The sequence below is a fragment of the Momordica charantia genome (assembly GCF_013281855.1).
Source record: "Momordica charantia cultivar OHB3-1 chromosome 5 unlocalized genomic scaffold, Mcharantia_2.0 BLBB01000005.1, whole genome shotgun sequence".
NCBI lineage: Eukaryota > Viridiplantae > Streptophyta > Magnoliopsida > Cucurbitales > Cucurbitaceae > Momordica > Momordica charantia.
The window spans coordinates 5,755,041-5,774,938 of record NW_028275163.1 but is presented as its reverse complement, the minus strand read 5'-3'; the positions used below and the strand labels follow the sequence as shown (position 1 = coordinate 5,774,938).

Genomic DNA, 19,898 nt, shown 5'->3' with positions numbered 1-19,898 from the left:
TAAATCAAATCTGTAGGACTCAAATTAAGATGAACCGTTATAATAACAACTTTCAATTTTGTATCTAATAAGTATCTCACTTTAAATTTAAAAATTAAGTGTCTAATATTAAACCATCTTTTTAAATGCGAATCCGAGTGATCTTTCCATATCTACTACCAAAAAGGACCATTAAAACATATTCTAAATCTAAAGTTTACCAATCTCTTATCCAAATCCTTTTGGAAAGAACCTTGGCTGCTACACCACTGGTTGGCAGAAAGTGGCCATGGAATTTAGATTTTCTCTTTTTTTTTTAGACAAGTCAAAAGAAATTTCTTAAAGGATGCTGAAATTGTAGAATGAGTTGAATTATTACAGCATATATCTTTTTTCAATTGAAAATATGTGATTTGAAATCTAGAAAAGAATGACATATTCTCCACAAGCTTTCTCCTTTTTTAAAACTACTTTTTCTTTTTTAAACTTTGGATTAGATTTTAATAATGTTTCTAAAAGTAAATAGAAAAATAAATACATACATAGTAGCTTAATTTTCAAAAACAAAATTAAAAAAATCAAATAATTATCAAACGCGGGGTAGTTTTTTGTTGGGATAATGGCGGATCTAAACCAAGGAGAAAATCTTTTTCTGAAAAGGTTTTTTATTTTTTATTTTTCCTTGTTATAGAAATAATTATTAGTTGATTGCATGTTTTGATATATCTTGTTAAGGACAACGGTGCCCCCAATGCCCCGAGTATCTCTTTTGGTTTCTCCACAATATGATATTGTCCGTTTTGGGCATAACTATCGTGGCTTTACTTTTGGTTTCACCAAAAATGACAATTACCGTTGAACTAGCTCTTATATTATGCTATTAAATTAATTCCAACCTCTCATTTTAAAAGTATTATTCTCCTCAAATACAATTAATGTATGTCTTTTCTTATTACTTTCTTTAGAAGTTGAAAGTTTGATCTCTCAGGCTCATTTATTGAACTAAAAAAAATTCACATACTATTATGGTATATTATCAATCAAATTTTTATTTTATTTATAATACATGGAATCAATATCAATTTTTACATTTGATCACTTACAAAACAAATTGCAAACTATATGGATATAAAATTTTGTATTTTAATAATCTATGTTTACATACAACTAAAATACATAAAATGATAATCATGATATAAAAATAAATGAAACAAGTCTTCAAGTCACCCTTATTTGGTCGAGAAACAACAATGAGAAAAACTTTTCCTTAGTGATTTGAAAGATGATTAGAAATAAATGAGGAAATTCCTCTTTAGTGCTAATTTCTCGATGACTCATAACTGATGCTTAAAAATATGGAAGCCTTCCATCTTTGTCTTCTTCAACATTGAAGTTTTCTGAATACTAGTTCTCAAGAAATTACCATTGCCTCCCTAAAGATCAGAGATTCAATCCTGTTGATCAAAAATAAATAAATGCAACAAAAATCAAAGCCATCATGAATTAAATTATGACCATTTTAATATGTCATTGACGTGGGTATGGTTAAGGATCCCACACTGAACTAACAAAGGTTTACTAGATATGAGATAGTCCTCTCGCCAATTGATTTTGAGATGAAGCCTCATTGCTGTGATATTAGAACCAATAACCTCAAACACGAGCATCCGATCCAAAAATAGAATCCGGTAAAAAACGATAGGCCAAAAAAGGTGGAACAGATGAATATTAATAGGTGTCACGTGAAAAGTTGTTCCAATATTTCCACAACAGTTTTGCTTCTTCAAAACTTCTGATTATTTTTTAAAACATTAGCAAACAATATCAACAATAACCCTCGCAATTCCAACATAATTTTTTAATAGACACAAATATGTAGAAAATTTATTCCCATTCCATGCACAAAACTGGATTGACATTATTCAAAATATTTCATACACCATACTCTCCCAACTTAGAATAATACAACACATGCATATAAACATTATTTTACATAAAATTGGTAGGTAGTAGGATAAGACATCAATAATCTTTCTTATAGGTTTAAGGTTCAAATTCACACCACCTATTTGGCACGTAGATAAATCTTCTGATGTCATGCCTTTGCATTGGCAACAGCTATAGCATCAACAAGTGGTTCCCTGGTTGATTTCCATCTTCATGAGGTGAGCATCAAGATCTTTGGACATGTCTAACACAAAGTTTCATATAGCTGATCTTAAGTGATTCTGGAATTTTGTGGTGCAATTTCTCGTATTCCAAACTCCAATGGACCATGTTTCCCTTATCCCTTTGAATGCCTTTAATCGTATACTTGAATCTCTTGCAATGCTCTAAAATATCTCCATCCAACACTTTGAAAGTTATCAAAAATTCCTCTTCATCAATAGCTTCGACTAACTCCTTCCCCGACGTGCCTTCCAATCGAAATCAAGATCATAAATGGATCGAGCTCTAAAGAACTACACCCTTCGAATGGGAGGACCAGCCAAGGGATTGAAGACCAAGAACGGCCAGCCCTAAGCCAACCAGCCTGTGGGCTTGACCTTTTCCTTTTCCTCACGGGCTAGTCTTTGTTTAGAAAGAGACACCGCACCATATATTGAATAGAAAGTATGTGAGTGTTATGGATGAGAAAATCTCTATTTTATACAATTCAAATTCCCCTTATTTAAGGAATTCAAAAGGTAAGATATATCTTGATGACCTCAACATATCCTATATTCAAAAGAAGAAGATATTTTGATTGCCTCAAGATTCTCCCCAAATTAGATAACCAGATTTCCTAGATGTATCAGGATTCGAATTCCACAATCCTTAGAGGGATCAAAATTCAACTCCTATAAATAGGGAAGTAAGCCAAACTCTCACAACACTCTACACTTTATACTCAACTACTCTGATTCTGACTTAAGCATCGGAGCCTGTGTGGCAAAAGCCACACCGGTCTTTAATGCTATTATGTTTTGCAGGTGTCGTCGATCCCTTTTATTCTTGAACATTGGTGCGAATTTGGCGAAATCTCAAACGGCCAAATTTCTGCATGAACAATTGGCGCCGTCTGTGGGGACGACTAATATTTAAAAGTCAAGACAATTGACGACAAATTGATCGAAAACTGCTTAGATCCAAGGAGATCTCGGGAGAAACGAATCGACATGTATTCTAGAGGCAGACCACAACTTTCTAACGACGAATGCCATACGACTCGGGGGCTTCCCCTAACTAACGTAGCTGAGAAAAAAACAAATCAATAAGTTCTGAAACATGACCTAGGACGAACGAATCAACAAAGTCTAGGACAGATCCTGGATGAGATAAATCAACGGATTCCAAATCAAACTCTGGGATAAACGAGTCAACAAATCCCAGAAAAGAAAAAGCAACTGATTAACATACAAAGTTTCTACTTCAGACGATGGTAAATTTTCTGGTAACTGCATAGTTGGTAGATCGCATAATTTAGGACTGATTTTCTGGTAACTACATGTTGATATTATGTTTCTAAAAATACTTACTCGCTTGTGATTTAAAAAAGTTCCTAGTATCTGAAATTTAATTAATTATTTATTACTTGAGCAATTATCTTTTTATATATTATGAATAAAACTTTTGACATTCAAAATATAATTACATCTTTACTACTTGAGCGATTATCTTTTACTCTAAATAAAAATCTCTCAAGTGGGGGGATGGGTAAGTAAATCAACAACTGGTTAAGGAACTCGAACAGGGACAACCTAGAAACAGGCTGATAAGCTAAAAGCCAATCAGTGAAACCAGGAAAAGAATCCCAAGGTGCTGAAAAATGCATGAGTACAGACCCAGCAAGGTTAAAACAAAAAGTAGGCAAGCCTAACAAATCAATGAAACTCAGGTGTAGAAAACCATTTGGTAAAAACCAAAATAGGTTAAAAACTCAGGGGTGTTGATTAACTTAGAGTAAAAAACCGGTAAACGCCAAAATGTTAGAAACCCAAGGTCGACTAGACTTAGGGTATAAAACCATTGGCGAAAGCCAAATAGGTTAGAAACCCGAGAATGAATCCTGGGGTATAGAACCATGGGCAGAAGCCAAATAGGTTAGAAACTCAAAGAAGTATCACTGGCCCTACTGAGGAGTTAGATCCCAAGGCCAAAATCTAACGATAAAAACTAACCGTATAGCAGTGCCTAAACTTGATTGCAGCCAACTATACCAAAAGAGAATGGGGGTTATGACAGTCAGCCCATAAAACGACAACCGACAACAAAAGGGTATCGACTCGACTCAGGGTATAAAACCATTGGCAAAAGCCAAGTAGGTTGGAAACCCAAGAGTAAACCAAGAAACTTGACTACAGCCAACTACGACAAAAGGGTATGGGGGCTATAATAGACCAGCCCATAAAAACGACAACGGATAACAACAAATACTCTCAACACTAAGGGACCTGATTGCAGCCAACTACAACAAAAGAAATTTGAGGCTATGACATTCAACCCATAAAAAGCGACAACTAACAACGACAAGTACTCTCAATGTTAAGAGATTTGATGGTAGCCAACTACAACAAAAGAGAATCGGAGTTAGGAAAGTCAGCATAATTAAGACGACAATCAACAGGGATCAAAAAGAGGCTATTCCACAAAAATAGTCAACCCATGAACGACAAAATACTCTCAAAGCAGAACTTTGACAATCTTCAACTTTGAGAGTAGAGGTTACTGTTATGGATGAGAAAATCCCTATTTTCTACAATTCGAATTTCCCTTATTTAAGGAATTCAAAAGGGAAGATATATGTTGATGACCTTATGATTCAGCACAAGATATCTTATATTCAAAAGAAGAAGATATCCTGATTGCCTCAAGATTCTCCCCAAATTCAGATAATCAGATTTCCTAGATGTATCAGGATTCGAATTCCACGATCCTTAGAGGGATCAGAATTCAACTCCTATAAATAGGGAAGTAAGTTAAATCCTAAAGGTATGCTCACAACACTCTACACTTTATACTAAACTACTCAGATTCTAACTTAAGCATCGGAGCCTGTGTGGCAAGAGCCACATCGGTCTTTAATGCTATTCGGTTTTACAGGTTTCGTCAATCTCTTTTATTCTTGAAGATTGGTGCGAATTTGGCGGAATCCCAAGAGGCCAAATTTCTGCATCAATAGTGATAAACAAACGATAGAGAAAATTGATGACCTTAGGTTTCCACCTCACTTAACCGTGTTGGGATTGGTGGAGTCAAAACAACATCGGATCGAGCTAGGGAAGAGTCGGGATCGAGTCGGGACGCGTTGGGGTCGAAGCGGGGATGAAAAACAGGGAAGCGGAGTGCTGCAGGCCATTCAGGCCGAGGAGGCAGCGCCACGATGCTAGGGGACAGCGGCGAGGCGCTGTCCAGATGGGGAAGGCAGGCGGTTTTTTCCGTCAATAGTGCCATGGCGTCGGGGATAGCGCCATGGCGCTGTTTTGATATTTATAAATATGCAGCCTCAGGTTTTAGGGTTTTACGAGTCGAACAAGGGGTTATTTCCAGCCGATTTTGAGCGGGTTTGGACAGCAAATCAGTGGCAGCGGCTCGATCATTGGCAGGAGCTTTGGGGTTGATCAAGATCGATATTATCAGGTAATTGTATCTTGATTCTGTGAGTTTTTCATTCCTGTTCCTAAGTATTAATTGTGTAAAATACGTAGAAGTTAAGGGGCTTTTGTTAAGACCTCTAGGATATATTTTGGGGAGTGTTATTGTATCCAATCATAAACAATATTAGTGAATTACTCACATCTGAGTGGAAGACTGGACGTAGCCCTTAGTGGTGAACCAATATAATTTGCTGTGTCGTATTCTTGTTCTTTATTGTTTTCTTTATATTTGCATATTCTTGATTATGTGTTGGATATTTTCTGTGGAAGGGGAAATTATTCAGGTCAATAAATTTTCCAACAAATCGTTTGTGGAAAGCTTTCTACATTCAGTCAATCTACGCAGAGTGAATCAATCCTTAAGGAACCCTCGAAAGGGCTGTCGTCCGATGGCTACACGAAAGTGACGAAGTTACTTTAACTATAGAACCATCGGACGACAGCCCTTTCGATCTGTTGGAGCGAATAGGATGACCGAGTCGAGGGCAACCCATCTTCTCCTCACTCTCGTTTCCTTAATATAAACCTTGAGTCATTAAAGCCTTTCTGGTTGGAAACTTGGAAGTATACTTGCGGCTCGAGATAACCAGAGAGAAGAGTGTGTGGTTTGCATAACATTGTTGTGTGTCTATCTTCAAATTCCTCTTTTTAGAATAATAATGTGAATTTGGTAATGGTAAGAAATTTTTAGTAAGAGATAGATGTCAATTACCGCGGAACTAAGATCATGTTTACAATTTGTGGACTTTTTAATTTTAATAATTACTATTTAGGTAACTCATATGTTATAATCATATTTAATTATGTGGGACGACATATGTCAAAGCGAGCATAACTCAACGATAATTGACATATATCACCAACCAAGGGTGGGACATATTAGTCTCAAGCCCTTATTCGATTGTATTAATTGAAACATCAATTGTATAATAAATTGGATCGATATAATATTAGGCTAAAAGGGGAGGGAAATCCAAAATTCTAATTTATAATTTGTGTAGGATAACATGGTCTATTATGGGTTCTACACTATTTAAAAAATATATAAATAAAGAAATTAATTGGCGTCGCCAGAACTTGATCTGGAGACCTTCAATGTGTTAGACTGACGTGATAACCAACTACACCACGACACCTTGATGGTTTCTACTTCAAAATTGGCTTAATAATTATTTCAATTCTTAATGTTTGGGTTGTTTTTTTCTAATTTAGTCCCTAATGTGTTAAAAGTTTCAATTGGGTCTCTTTTTTTTTCAATTGAGTTCTTAAAATAATTAAATATTAAATGAAATGACAATATATTAATAAAGACTTTCAATTTTTTTTTTCAAGTGTTTAAAAATTCGGGGACTAACTCTTGGTAACATTCTCGTTTCTTATTTCTGTTTCTTCATTTTTAATAAAGAAAAATAGAATAATATAACCCAACACCAATGAATTCAAGGATGAACAAATAATATTTATGTATATGTATTGTAACAAATTGGAAACGGACACAACAAACAGAAAAAACTTGTTTTGATTGTTTCCAAAATTTCTATACAATTTTAATAATGTTTCCAAAAAAACAAGAAACAAGAAACATATTTAATTGCAAAGCACTTAAGTTTCTTAATAAAATTTAGAAACGAAAACAAAAAACGAGAACATTACCAAACAAGATGATTACGAAATTGGATTATTTTGGTGCACATTTTAAACTTTATTTTGAATATTAATAAAGAGGACCATGAAAACAGTATTCTAAAGTATGCCAAAATCAATTCTAAATAAAATAAAATTAAATTAAAAAAAAAAAAAAACTCTTGTCTAAATCCTTGTGGAAAGAACCTTGGCTACTACACCACGTTTTGAAATACCTATGGTTGGCAGAAAGTGGCACATGGAATTTAGGTTTCAAAGAAATTTAAAAGAGTGAAATTGTACAATCGCACCCATTATTGGAGCATCTTTTTCAATTGACAATATTTCAAGACAAGAATTTAGAATGGCATAATCTCAGCAAGCTTTCTCTTTCGGAATTTAGCACCAAAAAAGGTTTATAATTTTCGCCCTTTATATAAAGCCTTTGGAATGATCACTATCAAAAGAAAGTAAAAAGTTTTTACATTAAACGGAAAAAAGTCCTGACTAATGGAGTATCCTACTCTATTTTGTTTCCACAATAAATAGAAGAAATAGACCTCACACCATTTTTAATACAGTATTATAACGTGACAAGCAATGAATGGAAGAGGAGTATGATACTCTTGCGTAATACCAGAAATTTTCCCAACACTAAAGGGGTGATCATCTCTTCATACATTATTATCATGCGACATCTTTGGAATCTGTCGGAAGAAAGTAAAAAGTTTTCTGGAGAGTTGACATACATGTACCTTTCTCCTTTAATGGTGTGCATGAAAAGGGAAAAAGTCTCGCTATTATGGGAATATCTTACTCCATTTTGTTTACGCAATAAAAAGAAGGAATGGATCCCAAATCTTTTTTATTATAGTGATGGTGTCAAGCAATGAATGGAAGGGGAGTATGGCATTCTCGTAGTATGGTATTCGCGTACAAATTTGATTATTTTGGTGCACATTTTAAATTTTATTTTCATTTCATTAATTTTGTATTTTTTATTTTTAAGTTAAGGATCAAATCATGCCTAGACCTTAAAATGGTAATAGGACGTTTGAATTAGCTACTATTACATTTCGTTACAAACATTCATTATATTGGAAACATTGTTGAAGCTAATTAATACTCCATACTTCAACCAACCAGAACATAGCTCAGTGGGTTAAGGCACATGTATCCAACGGTTATTCGAAGGAAGTGATACATTGTGGTGGCATGATTAAATAATTTATCTTAGAAATAGGTGAAAAAATCTTGTGCTCGTGTCCGAGCAGCAAGCTGCAACATTTACTGATGGTTATTGGCTACCTTTCGTATGTTGAGCACGAATGTCTTTAGAGATGTTCCAATTCTATCCTAGCAGGAACGAGTAACGGATACTAAATTTAAAGTGAGTAAGAAAAATCTCATACTAGATCCTATATATATAGAATTCGGAAGTCATATGGATGAAACTCATCAAACACACAATCGAACCAAGCTAGGTGAATTCGAAATCTCACCGCCCTGCAAGCCACTTTGATAACGATTTTATTTTTCTATTCCTAAAAATTATATATATTTTTTTCTTACCAACTTATTTAGTATGTTTTTCATCTTCCATTAAAACATATTTGCATTCTTAACAAAATTTCAAAAATAAAAAAACACCTCTCTTTAAAAACTAATTTTTCTTTTTCAAACTTTGGATTAGATTTTAATAAACTTTCCAAAAGTAGATAGAATAAATAAATACATAGTAGCTTAGGACCGTTTGATAACCATTTTAGTTTTTGGTTTTTGGTTTTCTGCTTTTAAAAAACAAAAACCATATATGTTTGATAACCATTTTTTGTTTTTTGTTTTTAAAAAACAAAAAATCAAAACATGTTTGATAACCATTTTTTGTTTTTTGTTTTTAAAAAGTTAGAAAATTGAAAATAGTATTAGAGAGAGAAAATTTTATGTAGAGTAGAGTCAACAATGGTGTGGGTGCCAGTGAGAATGCTCTCCCTCATTCTCGGGCTCGTGAAATTTTTTAGTCTCTGTCTCCACCTCGTTCTTGGGTCGGACAGATGTTCTCGAGAAAAATTATCAGTTTTATAATTGTTTTTAATTATTTTTAGAATTCAAATATAAAAAGTGTAATAAATATATATTAATTATTTAAAAAATGTAATCGGGACGGGGAGAGGGTCGGTACATGCATTTTCTATTTTTGAGATCCGACCCTGTGGAAATTTTTGTCTTCCCCTAATGTAAAGACATGGAAATAGAGATGTAAATAAACTTTTGGAAGATAAATTTTAGAGAGATAAATAAAAATATTTTTAAAAATAGTTAAAGACAAAAAGAGAAAAATTTTCGAGAAAAAATAAAGTTGAGATGAAAATATATGTTAAAGAAAAAAATAAATTATAAAGAAAGAGAAAATCTATAGTGAAAATAAATTTAGAGATAAAAACAAGATTCAAAATATAATTTTTATAGAAAATAAATAAATACACAGAAAAATAAAAGTTGCAGTGAAAGAAAATTGAACGAGAAAATAAAATATAATTTTTAGAGGAAAAAATAGATGACGAAGAAAATAAAAGTTATAAAATATGAAATTTTAGAAAGAAAAAAGTTAGGAAAAATATTAAATTTTTAGGAAGAGAAATGAAACGGATATGTTAGACAAAAAAAAAAAATACAGAAAAATTTGGAGAGAGACAATTAACAATAAATATTCACGATATGAAATTTTAGAGAGATAAAAATAAAGTTTGAAGAGAGAAATTTAGAAATAAAGAAATTTTAGAGTGAAAAATAAATTTTTTTGAGATAAATATAAAAAAGAAAAAAAAAGTTGAGTAGTAGAAGAAAAAATGAGATTTTGAAAAACAGAAACCTGTTTTTGAAAACTTACTGTCTTTTGTTTTTGAAATTTACATAGAATTTTAAAATGATTTTCCAAAAATAGAAAATTAAATTAGTTATCAAACGGACCCTTAGTTTTCTAAAAAGTAGTTTTTGAAATTCTAAAGTTCAATATGAACACGCATTGGTTTACCATTTGAAATCCTTTGAAATACAATCCACCCAGTATTTTATAACGTGGAAATCCACTAATAACAATAATGTTAGGTCGCGAAATTTGAGTATTATAGTTCAATTGGTTAAGATATATATTCTCTCAAAATGTTACTGAATCTTTACCCTCATATGTTTGTTGTACCAAAAATATATATATGTCACATTGTTAGAACATGAATAAATAATTAAGTTTACCGTTAATTAATATGGTATTAGAACAATGACCATTACTCAATATGTCATAGACTTCACTCGAACAATTGTAAATCTCTATTCTTTGGGCAACCCCTCTTTCCCAAGAAATGCAAATTTTTTATATGGAGCATTTCAACCGAAGACATCAATATCCACGACAAAATGCAAATCAAGTGTCCTGTGTTAAAGATCCCACATAAATAAGATAAGGAATCTATCTAACAATGGTGGTTTATAATATAAGTGGACTACTCCTCATTTTCAATTGGTTTTATGATGGAACTCCATGAATATTAATATGTTATCAGAGCTCAACATGATCGTTATAGCCAAAAGAGACACGATCTTGAAGAGCATGTTAAGGATCCCCATATTGAAAAGAAAATAGATGTTACAAAGATTTATAATAGACAGACTACTCATCTCTAAACCAATTAGTTTTTAGATGTAATCTCATAAATATTGATAAGCACCACACCGATACTAGATTTCTTTGTGCAGATAACCTAAAACTATGAGATGAAAATGTGCGTTTCACCTATGTGACACTTGCCCAGAAATTGGTATCAACAAAAATTTTATTCCCATTAAAAATGCAAGAGTAGTATACATACACAATATTTTACATTAACTCTCCAACACTTTGTATCTTGTCCATATAGACATTGGAGATATGGTGAGTTCTCTTGTATTTCATTCGTCGCTCTGAGCTCATCCGTCGCTCTGAGCTCATCAAGTGCTAGTGGCCTAAGCCTTGATTGGTACATTGGCCTCCACCTTCGCAAACAGACTCGTGGGGGTTATTGGTTTTTGAAGTACAAAACTTAGGAGTTTTAGGCTAAGGCATTGGAAGCCATGTCTCCTCTATTTCGACTTATTTATACAAGGTTGAAGTCGGTTGGGTTGGTAAGGAGTACAAATAAAGTCCCACATTTATCAATATTAATAGAATTTCATCTCAAAATCATGGCTCTTTTGACTTATCGATCTTGGTCGAATCACATTTTTTTACGAGATGTTCGTTTCAGCTTTTGAACTCTGATACCATATCAATATTCATGAGATTTCATCTCAAAACTAATTGACCAAAAATGAGTAACATATGTCTATTATAAACCTTTTTGTAAGGTCTTTTATCTTTTTAATGTGGGATTCTTACCAATATTGGCTAGGAATGAAGACGATCGTGGGTATATTATGTGAGAGACATCTCCATTGATATCAGGTTTTTTTGAATGAAACAAAAAAAAACAAAACTTTTATGTTCAAAGTGAGCAATATCATATCATTGTGGGTATATAGAAGGGTCAAAATAGGCTCATGATGGATGTCCCTGTGTTCCAGGTTAATTAACCTTTTTTGTCCACTTTACAGTATTCCAATTCTAATTGAAGTATAGCCAAATAATTATTATCTACTAATGACCAGATTGGTATTGTGTAAATTGCCAAGACAGAAAGAATGAGTGAATTTGATTTCGAGAGCATGCCTTAACTGAATTATTGATGAATAGAGTTGGAGCGTAAAGTTTCTAAGTGATAGGTAAACACAACGAGAAATTTTATATCTTCTTTGCTAGTACAGTACTCCAAATTCTAACTAAACTCTCTATTATTACGTCTCTAATAAGAAAAAAATTATCTGATCACAAGGTTTCTTAATTTAGTTGGTTGTGTTTAATTGATTGTATTAGTGTTTAGTAGGGGTGTAACTTTGTCGGCTCGGGTCGGTTTCCGTACAAAACCGACCCGACCCGAAAATAATCGGTTTGTACTTGGTTCGGGTTCGTTCGGGTCAGTTTCTTTTCAGTTTCTTTTTTATCTCCTTCCTTAAAAACCTAAACCCTAGCATCTGTTGAAAGAAACATGCAGATTTGAACGGAAAAATAATACTTTCTTTATTTAAAAATCTATAACAGATCTTACAAACCAAACAAATTTCTTCTTCCTCAATCTTCTTTTTTGAAAATCTAATAGATATTACAAACCCACGTATATACAAATTTTGAAAAAAAATAATCTACTTCTTTGAAAATCCAGTAGATCTTATAAAACCCAAACTTTGAAAAAAAAAAATCTTCCTTGAAAACCTACCATATCACAAGCAGCTTTTATAAACACATATCTCAACAGAAATCAAAAAAGAAAAGAGAGGTAGAAAAAATGGGTCGTCGCCACCTGTTCTGATCGCTGCGTCGTTGGCCTAGGTCGCCATCGCCTGTTCCGATCGCTGCCGCTATTGGCCTAGGTCACCGCCGTCTGTTCCAGTCACCTCTGCCATGGCCATGGGTCGAGACAGAAATGGAGCTGTTGGAAGAGAGGGAGGGGGAGAGAGAAGACGAAAGATGAGGGAGGGGGAGAGAAAAAGATGAGAGAGGGGGAGAGAGAAGTACGAAAGATGAGGGGGGGCGGGACAGAAAATTGACTAAATAATTTAGGTTAAAATATAAAATTTCGGTTTTATTCGGTTAAACCGACCCGACCAGACCCGACCTTATTCGGTTCGGTTTGATTTTTCGAGTTGGTTTGGTTCTTTACACCCCTAGTGTTTAGAACGGTTAGATATCATACTTCCAAAAGATCAAGAAATCTAACAAGATTTATATGATACATAAACTATTGTCATTGTCAAATTAGTTTTGAGATGAAATACTATAAATATTAATACAATATTAATAATTGAGCCCTTTAGTGATCTTTAAGGATCCAAGCCTATTTTTAATTTAGGGACGATTTTGTTAGTTTAATATTAAAATTCGTACAATATGTTTTTCTTAAAAAAGTAAAAAATTTAACCCACTATTTTATTTATTTATTTTGTTAGTTTAATATGTTTTTTTTTTCAATGTCTTTTTTAGTTCTAGAATGGGATGCATATATATCTTGCCCTCCCAATGATTTGAGATTGGATCTTGATGCTTAAAATTAAATATTGAAGGTTTCAATATTGTCTTCTTGAACATGAAAAATAATATCAGTTCTCAAAGCATTACCATTACTTTTTTGTTTTGAAAAGGATAGGAACCATTTCAATAAATGCACGTGAGAAACATACAAAATGAGACTACGAAAAGACACTCTAATTAAACGAACGGATAGAAATATAGTAATTACAAGAATGATGGGATTTAGACTATGAAGTATTATCATTACATATCTGAACACCAGAGATTCGATCTTGTTAAACAAAAACAAATAAATACAACAAATCAAAGCCATCATAGAATGGATAATCATGAATTAAATTATGACAATTTTAATATTCCATTTACGTGGTTGTGAACCTACTCTTCGGTTGAAACTCTAGACCACTTAAGGGGTGTTTGGCTCCCTGTTTTCAAAACGGGATAGAGTTTATTAAGTTAAACTCATGTTTACTCCGTAGTTTTATAAACTCAAGTTTGTTACAATAACTATTATTCTACCTCTAGATGTTGCTACTCCATCTCCAGCTTGCTACAATATTTTTATCACTACTCCCCAAGTTGCTACAGTATTTTATCCATTACTTCTTACAATGGCTACACTACATATTTTGTTTTTAATCTCTCCTCTAAAATGTATTAACTTTTTTAATAAAAATATTAGTTAAATAAGAAAATTTATTAATTATAACTTTAATAATAAATAAGTAAATGAATTTAATTAAAATTTCAAGTAATAAATTATTAGTTCGTATATCGACAATTTTTTTAATTATAAACTTTATGAGCGAAAGCTAAAATTAAAAAACTGAGAAATTAGCCAAACTGATTTAATTCAATCGATTGGAACATAAGGGTAATATAGTTCAATTTTCTTAAACTTATATGCAACTTTGACAAAAACCAACATAACCATTTCATTTATACCCCATTGTAAACTTCGTGTTTTAGAGAAATTATAATGATAAATTTATATGCAATAACTTATGTATACACTTGGTTCACACTTCGAAAAATATTTAAAAAAATAACAAAACAAATTAAATATTTACTTCACGCAATAATAATTCTAAAAGATTTTAGATTAATAATTTTATTAAAAATAAACAATTCATGCTCAAAATATTAGTTACTAAATAAATATTATTACATTTTTAATCACACATATATAAATAATCTAAACTATTTTATTCTAAATTCAAAACTCAACTTATCTGACATGTTCATTCCTCTAAATCTATAGTTTTAGTACAATGTAAAAAGTCATATTACCATAATTAATTAAATAAATGTATAAGAAATGTATTTTATACGAAGAATAATGGATTTAACTATTTTGATTAGTTTTTTTTTTAAGTTAATAGCTTTTAAATAATTATTATTTATAATAGGTTAACTTTTAATCAAATTTCTAAGTAAAAAAATGCTTAATGGAAATTTTGATGGTAGTTAGTAAATAAATTTAGTTAGCCTAACAAGAAATGAACAATAATTAAATAAATCATTGATAATACTTACTCTATGGTAAATTACATGTGTATAAAAAAATTATTGAATAAAGTTAAGCAAATAAATAGTTAATATATGAACTATCTATTATTAAGTATACTTAATATTTCCTGATTCCATAAGAAAACAAAAATTTTAATTATTTCGATCAAATAGTTAATATATGAAATATCTATTATTTATTATAAATTAAAAATCTATCAATAAACACAATTTTAATAAATTTAAGTTTAACAAAATAGCATCCAAACTTTTACGGCTTGTGGAACCTGAACTTCTCAACTTTCGAGGTTTCTTTTCTTATGTCTGCTCGAGGTTTCTTTTCTTATGTCTGCTCGTATTCATCATTTGACATATTCTGTTAGAGAGAAACAATTGCATCTTCAGAGACAACAATAGTTTTCTTACTAATCTTTGAGAGGATATAAGAGTCTTTTTAGTCAAAACTCATCTGTAATGAATATATATCAATTTTTTCTCTTGAATTGGAACGCCTTCCTCTAGACCTACTTCTTTGGTATGTTTCTTACACACTCTTAATGAAAAAAGTATTTCCACTACTTCTTCAAAACTTGTTCGTTTTCTTTTTTTTTTTTTTCAATTATTTCAATACTTGTTCTGAAACATAATTTACGTAGGTTCTACATTAAAAATGTATTTGATTATTATTTTAAACATTAGCAAACAATATCAACAATATTCCTTCCAATTCCAATATATTTTTTTAATAGACACAAATATGTAGAAAATTTATTTCCCATTCCATACATAAAAGTAGATTTACATTATTCAAAATATTTCATCAACTTAGGATAATACATAGAACAAGCACACTCATAGCACATGCATATAAACATTATTTTCTTATTTTACCTAAGATAAGTTATCGATAATGTTTTAATAGGTTTAAGGTTCAAATTCACACCTCATACGTAGCAGCATCAGTAGCAATAATAAGGGCAGAAATCTTGTAGCATCAACAAGTGGTTCCCTTGTTGATTTCCATCTCCATGAGATGAGCATCAAGATCTTTAGACATGTCAACACAAAATTTCATATAGTTGATCTCAAGTGATTCTGGAATTTTGTGGTGCAATTTCTCGTATTCCAAACTCCAATGAATCACACTTCCCTTATCCTTTTGAGTGCCTTGAATCTTATACTTGAAGCTCTTGTAATGCTCCAAAATATCTCCACCCACCACTTTGAAAGTTATCAAAAATTTCTCTTCATCCATAGCTTCGACTAACTCCTTCGACACACATGCCTTCCTATCTATGAGTCAATTAAGCCATACAAAATCAATGAGTCAATTAAGCCATACAAAATCAAGATCAGAAATGGATCGAGCTCTAAAGAACTACACCCTCCAAATAAATCAATCAAAGGACTGAAGACCGTGAACGGCCAACCTTAGGCCAACCAGCTTGTAGGCTAGCCTTCCCCACCGATACCACACAATATTGAATCAAAAGTATGTGAGAATCATACAAACAAAGGAGGCTAAGTGAACACAATACAGAAAGATGGTGGAAAAGTCATAATTACAAAAAAGTTGATTTAGATGACCAAGATGAAGCAACTATCCCCACGGGCTAGATGGCCCAAGGACGCCCTCGAGTTCGATGGTTTCCTCGATCATCGATTAACCAAGTTGTCAAATTCGAAACCCAAAGATATAATAAAGTTAAAAAAAATAGAAATTAAAAAATATCTTAAAGACTTTAGGTTTGTAAATATAGAAATAAGACTCATCGTTAGGGTACACTATAAAATCATAATTCTTGCTACATTTCATACAAACTCGATTCTGATTAAACATCGTCGAAGTGTGTGGTTTACATAATACTGGTGTGTCTATCTTTTTGTAGGTTCTGTCAAATTCTTTTTTAAAAAAATAGTGGTGCAAATTTGGTAATTCTTCGGAGCTAACAATGATGTAATTATTTTAGATATGCAGAGAGAATTTAGAGAGAAGGAAAGATTAAATACAAACCATGATAATAGTTCGAGTCGAGGATGGATCCAACCTTGCCATTCCCCTTCGAGTAGCTCACAACTTTGTATATTGTTCTTACAGACATTGGACAAATGGTAAGGTTTTAAGTGTAATATTTCATAAAACTTTGAAGCTGAAGAGTTGATTTCTACATCAGTCTCCAACTTTCCAAAGAGAGTCATAGTGATGAGTAGTTTAAGCCAACAAAAATGCTTCGTCATCTAAATTAAGGTTTTTTTTTCAATTATGACATCTCCACCATCTTCTTTCAAGAAAGATACGTTGTTCCACTCTGAATCTGAATCGCGAAATGGAAATGCTAGAGGCGGCTCGTCTGATTCTAATAGAATCAGATATCTCATTTTACTAGAAACTTTATTTGAGAATAAAAAAGAGTGAATATAAAATGCGAAATCGGATTTCCTTTTCGTGTCATATGCGCTTAGACTTGACTTTATCCCTCTTTTTTTCCCGGTCCAATATTTGTTCTCGAAAGTCTTCGTTTCCCGTGGACTTTTTAATTTTAAAAGTTGCTATTTAGATAATTGTTATGTTGCATGTGATCATATTTAATTATGTGGGGTATGTGGGGCCCACTTCGAGATTGAATTATTTTAGATCAACTCCAATTGATTCCAAAAATATATATATATAACAACAACATTCTAGGATTCATAAATATAGCGAGTAAAAAAAAAAGTCCAGCTCAAATTCACTCCTGAAAAAAACTAAAATAGTATTGAAATACCTATCAAGATCAGCGATTACGTCTTCACTAGTATAATATTTATCAGTGATATAATTTATCATTAAGTCTATTAATGATATTACGATATAGTTGTTGAGATATCTATAAATGAATTAAATTTACCCATTTTTAAGTTGAATAGTAGTTTATTCATCCTTAACATAGAATCAGAGTGAGAGGTCGGAGTAAAATAGTTCTAAATGGTCTCTAAAGTATTTTGACCTTCAGTTGACTTAACTTTCACATGATGCGGCTATTAAACGACATAGTAGATATATGATTTTCTGTGATTGCAGAGTAAAATGTATTTAGTATGCTAATAGATAATGACAAATTTTTATTACAAATGAAAATTAGGTTACATTGTAATTATAAATTTAGCTATTTCTGTTTCTAATAAATTTCCGAAATTTAAAAATATCTACCCGGTCTTTTAGAGCTTTCAATTAATTTTGTTCTATGTCATATTTGATATCTTATAAAATTCAAAGGCCTATTAGATATAAAATTTTATTTTTTCTTATAAAACATGTTCGTAACTTTTTTAAAAATTTGAAAATAACAGAGACATAATAGATACAAAAATGGAAAATTCAATGGACCTATTAAACACTCTAATTATTATTTTGTAAGAAATGATATCATTAATATATGAAATTTAAAATTAAAACAAAAAACAAAAAACAACAAAAGAGTAAAAAAGCTCTTCAATTGGACAAAAAATTGATAAAGTTGCTATAGAGATTAAAGATAGTGGAACATTTACACTAAGTAATAACCAAATAAACTATTGGCATAAAAAAAGTTGATCAAAAGAGAGTTTTCTTTCTTTTTTTTTTTTTTAAGATCCAATTGTTTCTTTCTATTCAAAGTGAGCCAAAAAAGGGTCAAACCAATAGCTAGGTTCTAGAGAGGCTTCTTTTCCTTGCTGGAAGGGATGCTTCGAAAAAGTAGTGAAGATGATGGAAAAGGATGGATCATTTTGAAGAAACTCGTAACAACGAAAAGATGATAGAATTTCATTGTGAAAAAAGACGTTGTATAGATGATCACTCTTTTAATGACTGAAAAATTTCTAGTACTGCAAAAATACCATACTCCCCTTTTATTCATTACTTGTCACGTCACAGTACTGTATTAAAAATGGTGCCGGTTCATTCCTTCTATTTATTGTGTAAACGGAATAAAGTATGGTACATCTGTAGTACTCGACTTTTTCCCTTTAATGAAGAAAGGTCCATGTAAGGGATCTTACCTAAACTCTCAAGGAAAACTTTTTAGTGTCTTTTGATAGTGAGCCTTCCAAAGGCTTCACATGAAGGGGGAGAATTATAAACCTTTTTTGGTGCTAAATTTCGAAAGAGAAAGCTTGTGGAGATAAAAGCCATTCTTTTATAGAGTCCAAATTCATGTCTTGAAATATTGTCAATCGAAAAGGATGCTGCAATAGTTCGGCCGATTGCACAATTTCAGACTCTTAAATTTTTTTGAAGCCTAAATTCCATGCGGCACTTTCTGCCAACCATAGGTATTTCAAAACGTGGTTCTTTCCACAAGGATTTGGATAAGAGATTGGTATACTTTTAGAATTTGTTTTCATGGTCCTCTTTATTGATTTTCAAAATTGAAAGTTTTTAGACACTTGACATATATATATATATATATATATATTTTTTTTTTTTTTTTTGAAAGTCTTTATTAATATATTGTCATTTCATTTAATATTTAGTTATTTTAAAAACAATTAAAAAAAAATCAATAATAAGTGACCAAATTGAAATTTTTATCACATTAGGAACTAATTTAGAAAGAATTAATCAAATATTAAAAAATGGAATCACCAAGGTGTCGTGGTGTAGTTGGTTATCACGTCAGTCTAACACACTGAAGGTCTCCGGTTCGAATCCGGGCGTTCCCAATTATCTTTTATTTATTTATTTTTAATTAATTGATGTTAATTAGTTTTTATTTATTTATTTTATATTTATATTTATATTTTTTATTAAGTGATGATAATTTTGTAGGTAATTTATCATATTTTGAGTAAAAACTGATGTGGTTAGTTTTGACTAATAAATTGTACTGTGATCATAGTGATGGATGTTTTACTTGGTATTAAATGTTTATTATTTTAATTGTTAAATAAATTAATTATTCTACATATTATTTTCATGAACAAAAATTTAAATGGTAATGTTCAACGAAGTTATAGAAAAAATTGGAAACATT

At 31.5% G+C, this 19,898-nt stretch overlaps 1 non-coding gene and 1 pseudogene across 1 annotated transcript; one reads left to right on the top strand and one right to left on the bottom strand.

Annotated features, from left to right (window-relative positions):
- Positions 1 to 15,898: 15,898 nt before the first annotated feature.
- LOC111009303 (MLP-like protein 31 pseudogene) lies at positions 15,899 to 17,103 on the bottom strand (annotated as a pseudogene).
- A 2,410-nt stretch (positions 17,104 to 19,513) lies between these two features.
- On the top strand, positions 19,514 to 19,587 carry TRNAV-AAC (transfer RNA valine (anticodon AAC)). The gene has a single exon. It is a non-coding gene; the product is annotated as a tRNA-Val (tRNA).
- Positions 19,588 to 19,898: the final 311 nt, after the last annotated feature.